Below are 8,032 nucleotides of genomic sequence, written 5' to 3'. Positions count from 1 at the left end.
TATCAATCTCTTGAATACGCCTCAATTCCTTGTTGGACTAATTTTCCTAGACTCCAGTTCTCTTTCTCAAGAAGAACCCAAGTCAAATAGGCACAAATTAGTGTTTGCAACCACTAATTCAACATTGAAACCATAAATTAGTCCAAATAGCAAACACCCATAGACATTCAAGCCTTAAAACACAAGACTCATCAAATACCCATACTAGGGTTGAGCCACAACCCTAGCTAATGGGTCTAGCTACTCATGATAATAGAAGAAAACTGAGAAATAGATGAAGAAAACCCCATAAGATTTAATTACAAGATAATACTTGAAGATTCAATGATAAACTACTCTAAAATTACTCAAAATGGTTAAGAACTACTGTTCACGAGCGCCGCTCAACGTTCAAATACAACTGTTGACCTAAAAATGGGAAAAGAAACTATTTATACTAGGCCAAATTTTCTGGACAAAAATATCCCTACGGGGGTAGTGCGGTCCTCACAAAATCGAGTGCGGCCGCAGTGAGGCTTCTTGGCTTTAAACTATGCTCTCTGAACTTGGCCACCGCGGGCCGCACAAAATACACTGCGGTCGCGATGGCTTCTATTGCAGTCCGCACAGAAAGGACCGCGGACCGCATTGCCATTAAGCTCCCAAAACTCCAACTCTCTGAACTCCATTATTGCGAACCACACAATATCGAGTGCGGCCACTGTAAGTCCATTGCGGTCCGCATAAAATGCTTTGCGGCCGCAATGCCTGAGTCTCCGAAATAGCACCTCTCTAAACCTCTTCACTATGGACCGCACTAAATGAAGTGCAGCCGCAGTGGACCTGTTGCACTGTGCCTGGACTTGTTCTTGGTACTTGTACATGTTTCACTCCTTTTTGAGCTAGTTTTGACTAATTGTCACTTTTTTGACCAAACCCTGCAAACAAGTACAACATGTAAGCCTTTGGGACTATTTTATACACATTTTTAATCACAATTCAAGTAAGAAGGAGTGTAAAATGAACCATAATCCCTAGTTATCACTTACCCTCTTGCTTTGTATGAAAACCCCCTTAAACAGTCTCACATTTATGAGTCTAAGACTCAATAATTTTAAATAATGGGTCTAAGTCCGAAAATACGATTCTTTAAAATTCAGCCTATTGGTACCCCCTCGCGAACACGGTCCAAGGATCATTCACGGAGCATTACCAGCTTCAGCCTGAAATAACCTTCCGTGAACGTAGCCCCCATCCCGTGAACCCCAAATCACAAATTCCCACTGGCTTAGCGAACGCGATCGCCTTCACACAAATATGAATGCCAAATGCCTGACCAACCCAGACTGCCTTGATTATATGCGAACGCGATGCCCAGGTCGCGAACGCGAAGGACACTGATCGCCAAAGCATCGCGAACGTAAAGAACAAATTGCCTCTTCCCAAATTAAGCATTTGTGATCATGAGACATGTTCCGCAATCGCGAAAAACACCAGATACTAGCAGACTTCATCTATCCAACCAAGCTCAAATGGTCCGAAATCCTTTTGAAATACACCTGAGGCCCCTGGGACCCTATCCAATCACACGAACCAGTCCCAAACCATACATAGACCTAGTCGGGGTCACAAATCACACATAGCAATAGCAAAACTATGAATTGAACCTTAATTCAAGCTTAATGAACTAATCAACTTGCATCTTCCAAAACTCATGTTGGATCATATCTAACCAACTCGAATGATCCCAAATTCTGCACACAAGTTGCAAATGACATAACTAACATATTCCAACTTCCAAAATAACAATCTGACCCCAATAGACTCAAAGTCAACTCTCGGTCAAGCCTATGAACCTTCCAAAACTCAAATTTTCATCAAATAGAACCAAAATCAACCTAGAAACCTCCAAATCAAAATGCGAAAATACGCCTAATTCCAAAATCACCATACAACCCTATTAGAACCATCAAATCACCAATTTGAGGTCATTTATATCAAAGTCAACCCTCGATCAACTCTTACAACTTAAGCTTCCAATCATGAAATTAAGTATTCTAATTCATTCTAAACCAAACCAAACATCCCTGCAAGACAAAAAATAACAAATAATCATACGAGAAGCATCAAATAAGAGAATGAGGCTCAAATACATAAAACAACCAACCATGTCATTACAGTAACAATACGGGTGGTTGTTTTGAGTATTTTTGCTTCGTTTCACCTATTTGATGATTTACATATGTGTATTTCTTGTTATTTTACTTACAAGTATGGTTGTCTTAGGTTCAAGAAGGTTTTGAAGTGAATCGAAATACTTCGTTCCAAGGTTTGAAGCTTAAGTTGTAGGAGCTAACCAAGGTTTGACTTTTGTGTAGACGACCCAAGAATGGTACTTTGATGGTTCCTATAGGTTTGTATCGTGATTTTGGACTTAGGCATATAGTCGGATCTGAATTTGAAAGTTCCTAAGTTGATTTGGTTCTATTTGGCGAAAGTTAAAAACATGTTTGGAAGGTTCATAGTTTTGACCGGAAGTTACTTTTATGATATCGGGTTTAAATTATTGTTCCGAAAGTTGGAATAAGTTTGTTATATCATTTGAGACTTGTGTGCAAAATTTGAGGTTATTCCAAATTGGTTAGATGTGGTTCGGCATGAGTTTAGGAAAGTTGGAAGTTGGTTAGTTCCTTAAGCTTGAATTGAGGTGTGATTCGTGGTTTTCATGTTATTTTGTGTGATTTGCGGCCTCGCGTAGGTTTGTGTTATGTTTTGGGACTGGTTGGTATGTTTGGACGGGGTCTTGGGTGTATTTTGGATGAGTTCAGGATCATTTTCATGTTATTTGGTAGATTTGTTCTAGAGTTATCGCACTTGCGAGAGTCTTACCGCAGATGCGAGTCCGCAGAAGCGGATATGGGGCTACAGATGCAATGCATGGTTGGGAGCGGCTGAGTCTGCATATGTAGTGTTGGGACTGCAGATGCACCTGTGTAGATGTGAAGTTCCATCCGCAAAGTGGATGCGCGAAAGCGATGAGAGGTCTACAGAAGCAGATGGTCGGGAGTTAAGTGATTCCCAAATTTGTGATTGTTTTTCCGCAGAAGCGGGATTTTCATCCGCAAATGCGGAACTGTTGGCTAGGACATATTTTTCGAGGGTTTTTGTTATGTTTCATTATTTGGAGTTTTGGAACACGGCTAGGGGTGATTTTTGAAGGTCCTTTCACTAAAAATTAAAGGGTAAGTAATCTATACTTGATTTGGATGTTAGATCTTACTTCCCCATGGTTTATTACACCTAGATAATGTAATTAAGAAGAGAAATTTAAGGGGTTTGCTATGTTTTTCGGAGAGTGAAATTTTGTGATTTGGGGGTCGATTGAAGGTTGGATTTGGATGAAACACATATATTTGGACTCGCATTGAAATGGGTGTTCGGGATTTGTGAATTTTGCTAGATTCTGGGGTACAACCATAGAATTGACTTTTTGGTTGATTTTGTGTATTTGTATCAAGATCAAAGCTTTATTGTTTAGGATTGTTTCTTATGGCTTTTATTGATGTTATTACATTATTTTGGCTAGATTTAAACCATTTGGAGGTTGATTCGTGCGGAAAGAGATTTCTAGAGTATTGATTTGGCTTGCTTAAAGTAAGTATATTATCTAAACCTTGTTGGGGCACTAGTTGCCTGAGTTATTAGTGGTAGCTACGTGTTATAGGTGGCGCACATGTGAAGGTGGTCGAACCTATGTGTGTTCACCAATGTATTATCCATGCTCGGGGTAGTGATTAGGCTATGATATGCCTTGAATTGGTTTTTAAGCTTCATTCTATCATGCTTCTTATGATGTACATCCCTTTTTGAGCTAATTGAATCATGTTAGAGGTTATTTGTTGATTAATATCCTATTCAAAAATGTAAATTACTATTTGGTGGCATAATCGCCTAATTTTGAAATATGGTAATACACTTTGCACATGCCTACACCTTAGCATAATACTTATATTAGTCCATGATATTTTACTTTGATATCCATTGTTTATGTACATGTATTTATGTATATGCATTCTATGTGATATGGACTGGGTTGATAGCACGTGAGTGGTTCGTGCGGATCTGAGTTATGATAGTACGTGAGTTGTCTGTACGATTGTTATATATGGCACGTGAGTTGTCCGTGCAACGTGTGGATAAGGATCCATCCCCTAAGGTCACCCTCTCATGTTACTCTCTTGATGGTGTACATGTGGTATGAGGAAAACTAATCAGTGTTTTGTTTGGTTATTGCATTTCTTCTCTAGTAGCAATTTCCCTAGATGTATACATATTTTATTCGCATATCTTCATTATATGCTAGATCATGAATGTATACATGCCTTCGTGCATATCTTCTCTATGTGCTGGATTGTTAATTGATACAGGGTTTTGGCACATTATCTTTTGTGCATTGAGGTGACTTTATCTATGCTTTTGTGATTAGATTGTACTATTGTTGTGTACTTGTGAAATTTATGAATTGAGCGGTTTATTAGTGAGTTTCATTTATATTTCTTGGTGTTATTACCTTATCGAGATGAGTTATAATACTTGCTGAGTACATGGGGTAGGTTGTACTGATACTACACTCTACACTTAATTGTGTAGATCCAGGTGTTGGATCGTGCTAAGAGTTGTTGTAATTGTTGTTGTGAGTTGCAAAGAGACGAGGTAAAGTAGCATTTTGATTGTAGTCTTTGGCATCTCTTTTAATTTCAGTATTGTTGTTTCATTCAGACAGTATTTTCAATTTGTACACAAGACTTGTACTTCTATATTAACTTCTATATTAGAGATCATGACTCTCTATTAGTAGTTCTGGGGGATTTTATATATTGACGTAAATATTTATGTCACTTGGCTTTGAATTTATATAATTTCAGTTAACTTTGTTATCTTGTTCCTCTTTTGTTATGTTTGGCTTTCTTAGCAAGTGAGTTAGGCGCCATCTTGATAGGTTGGTGAGATTTTGGGCCGTGACAAGTTGGTATCAGAGCCCTAGGTTCATAGGATCTACGGGTCATGAGCAAGTTTAGCAAAGTCTTGCTAATCAGTACGGAGACGTCTTTACTTATCTTCGAGAGGCAACCAAACTGTTAGGAAAATTTTTGCTTTCTTTCATTCTTGTCATGTGGATTTGTTATTTGCAAAGTTTGAACCTTTACTCTTCTATTGTCTCACAGATGGTGAGGACACATTCAGCCAGATCAAATGGGCAGGCACCAAAGCCTCTAGTCAGGGTTGCAAGGGGCCGGGGTCGAGATGGGGCTTGCACTATAACTAGAGCAGCACCTGTGGAGTGGTAACTAGGGATTTTGCTACATTTTATACTCCTTCTTGCTTAAGTTTTGATTAGAAATGTGTACAAAATAGTCTCAAAGGCTCACAAGTTGTGCTTGATTGCAGGTTTGATCAACAAAGTGACAAGATGTCAAAGATCAGCTCAAAAATGAGTGGAACTTGCACAAGTATCAAGGCAAAAACAAAGCTCAGGCAAAACAAGGCCAGTGCGGCCACACACCATTCTATGCGGTCCGCACAAGTGAGGTTCAGAGAGTATGCAACTCAGACAAATTAGGCAATGTGGTCGCATGGAATTTAATGCGGTCTGCACTGAAGTTACTACGGCTGCACTCGATTTAGTGTGGTCTGCACAACCAAGGATCAGAGAGTTGCTATTTTCGGAGATTGAAGCCAATGCGGTCCGCGCTCCATTTCATACAGACCGCACTAGAGGCCATCGCGGCCATAGTCCATCCTGTGCGATCTGATTGCCCCAGTTCAGATAGTTCGATTTTCAAGTCTAGAGCCTTAGTGCGGCCGCACATGATTTTGTGCGGTCCGCACTAGCCCCGCAGGGGTATTTTTGTCCAAATTTTTTAGCTTAGTATAAATAGCTTATTTTCCCATTTTTAGGTCATTATATCGTTTTAGATGAGAGCTGCGCTCGTGGGTTCGAATATTTTAGCTATTTTGGGCAATTTTATCTATATTTCAACATTAAATCTTCTTGTTTATCTTAGTAATTAATTAATATGAGTTGTTCTTCATCTATTTCTTGTTCTTCTTCTTTAATTATGAGTAGCTAAACCCATAAACTAGGGTTGTGGCTCAATCCTAGTATGGGTAAGTGATGAGTCTTTTGTTTTAGGGCTAGATTGACTATAGGTGTTTGATATTTAGGCTAATTTCATGTTTAATTGCTGAATTAGTGTTTGTAAACACTAGTTTGTGTTTAGTTGACTTGAGCTCTTCTTGAGAAAGAGAGCTTGAGTCTCTGAAATTGGTCCAACAAGGAATTGGGGCGTACTTAAGATATTGATAGCCCCAATTAAAAGGTTAAATCTCGAGAGAGTAATACCCGACTTGAACCTTGATTGCTTGTGCAAATTTGAATACCCAATTGGTCTTGAGAAAGTCAATTCGGGCAAAATAACTTGAACCACTGAGAGGTGTAGAGAGGGTAAAATCGTGCAACGGTTATATCATACTCCCCAAATATGTCAATCATGCCTTAGACTCAAGTATGTTGGCCACCTAGGCGAAAGTCACTACCCTAGTGCCTTTTAAACCATTTGAACAACCCACAACATTTACTCTTATCTTATTCTAGTTTAATTTACAATTGTAGTTTGATAAAAGTAGAAGTAAAACAAAAACCCAAAAATGTTTAGAATTATAATTTGGAACACATACCCAACTCTAAATTAGATAAATACCAGACTCCAACTTCTAGCTCCCTGTGAAAATCGATCCCGATCCTAAATTGGGTAAAAGATGCCTCGATCCTGTCTCGCTACTCAATATTAGTGCAAGGTAGGCCGCGATCAACTTTTGGCGCGCCACTAGTTGCTCCAATGGACAAGCAGGTTTCAAATATTTTTAGTCAGTTAGACAAGCTCAAACACCAGCAGTACCTGTTGCATTGGCCTAGACCTTGAGTGTGTATACGAGCTTGGCTTAGGCATGTACGATACGAGTTGCACTAGCTACCTCATAGGTTAGGGGAGGAGCTCAAACTCTTGCCGCTCGTACACTAGAGTAGTTAGCTCACGGTTATCAGGCACTGGGGGTATTGCCTCTGCAGCCAGGTGTTGTGGAACAGGCTGGGGTTGGACCATCTATGACTTATGCGGAGCAAAAGAGGGTAAACTGATCCCAAAGGCTTCGTCCTCCCTAGTTCAATAGGGGAGAGTCAGAGAATGCTCACCGTTTTCTTGATCAATGTCACGGATTCTTCGCACAACTGGACTTGTGGACTCCAATGGAGTTGACTTTACTATTTTTCAGTTGATGCTACCAGCCTACATATGGTGGCAGACATATGAGTCAGGAATACTAGCTGGCATAACACCACTTACATGGCATCAATTATCAGTTCTTAGTTCTCTACTCTAGGAGGGCATAACTGTACTCAGTATGAGATGAGATTCATGAAGTTGTCACGTCGTGTAGTGTTTTTAGTCCCTATTGAGAAAGAGAGGATCAGGAGGTTCATTGATGGCCTCAACTATGGTCTTCTATATGGTATGGCCCGAGAGTCTAGGACGAATCCTAGATTTGAATAGGTGGTTGAGATTGCCAGGCACTTGGAGTATGTTTGCATGCTTGAGAGATATGAGTGGGAGTCCAAAAAGCCCCATGTTACGGGTGGTTTTGGTGGTGCCTCGTCTAGAGGCTAGTCACATCAAAGTAAAGGTCGTCCTTTTAGGCCAGCTAAGTTAGCTTGTTAGATTCCCCATAGTTTATCAGTTAGCCACAAACCATACATTGCTCACCTAGTTCATTCATCATTTAGTGCATTGCCGACACAAATTTATTGCCGTGCTTCGTCTACTCAGGGTTCCAGAGGTAGTTATTCGGGATATCAAGGTCAGTCGCAAGGTCAACAGCCTTGTAGAGTAATGTTGTTTTGGGCATGGTGACTTGACTCTTGAGTAACTCAAGAGGGATTTCCCCAGACTTTGAGTTGTTTCCACAATAGAGTACACAGCCTACGGTTCCAGCACCA

The sequence above is a fragment of the Nicotiana tabacum genome, chromosome 11 (genome assembly GCF_000715075.1).
Source record: "Nicotiana tabacum cultivar K326 chromosome 11, ASM71507v2, whole genome shotgun sequence".
Taxonomy (NCBI): domain Eukaryota; kingdom Viridiplantae; phylum Streptophyta; class Magnoliopsida; order Solanales; family Solanaceae; genus Nicotiana; species Nicotiana tabacum.
Note: the sequence above shows the minus strand (reverse complement) of the source record.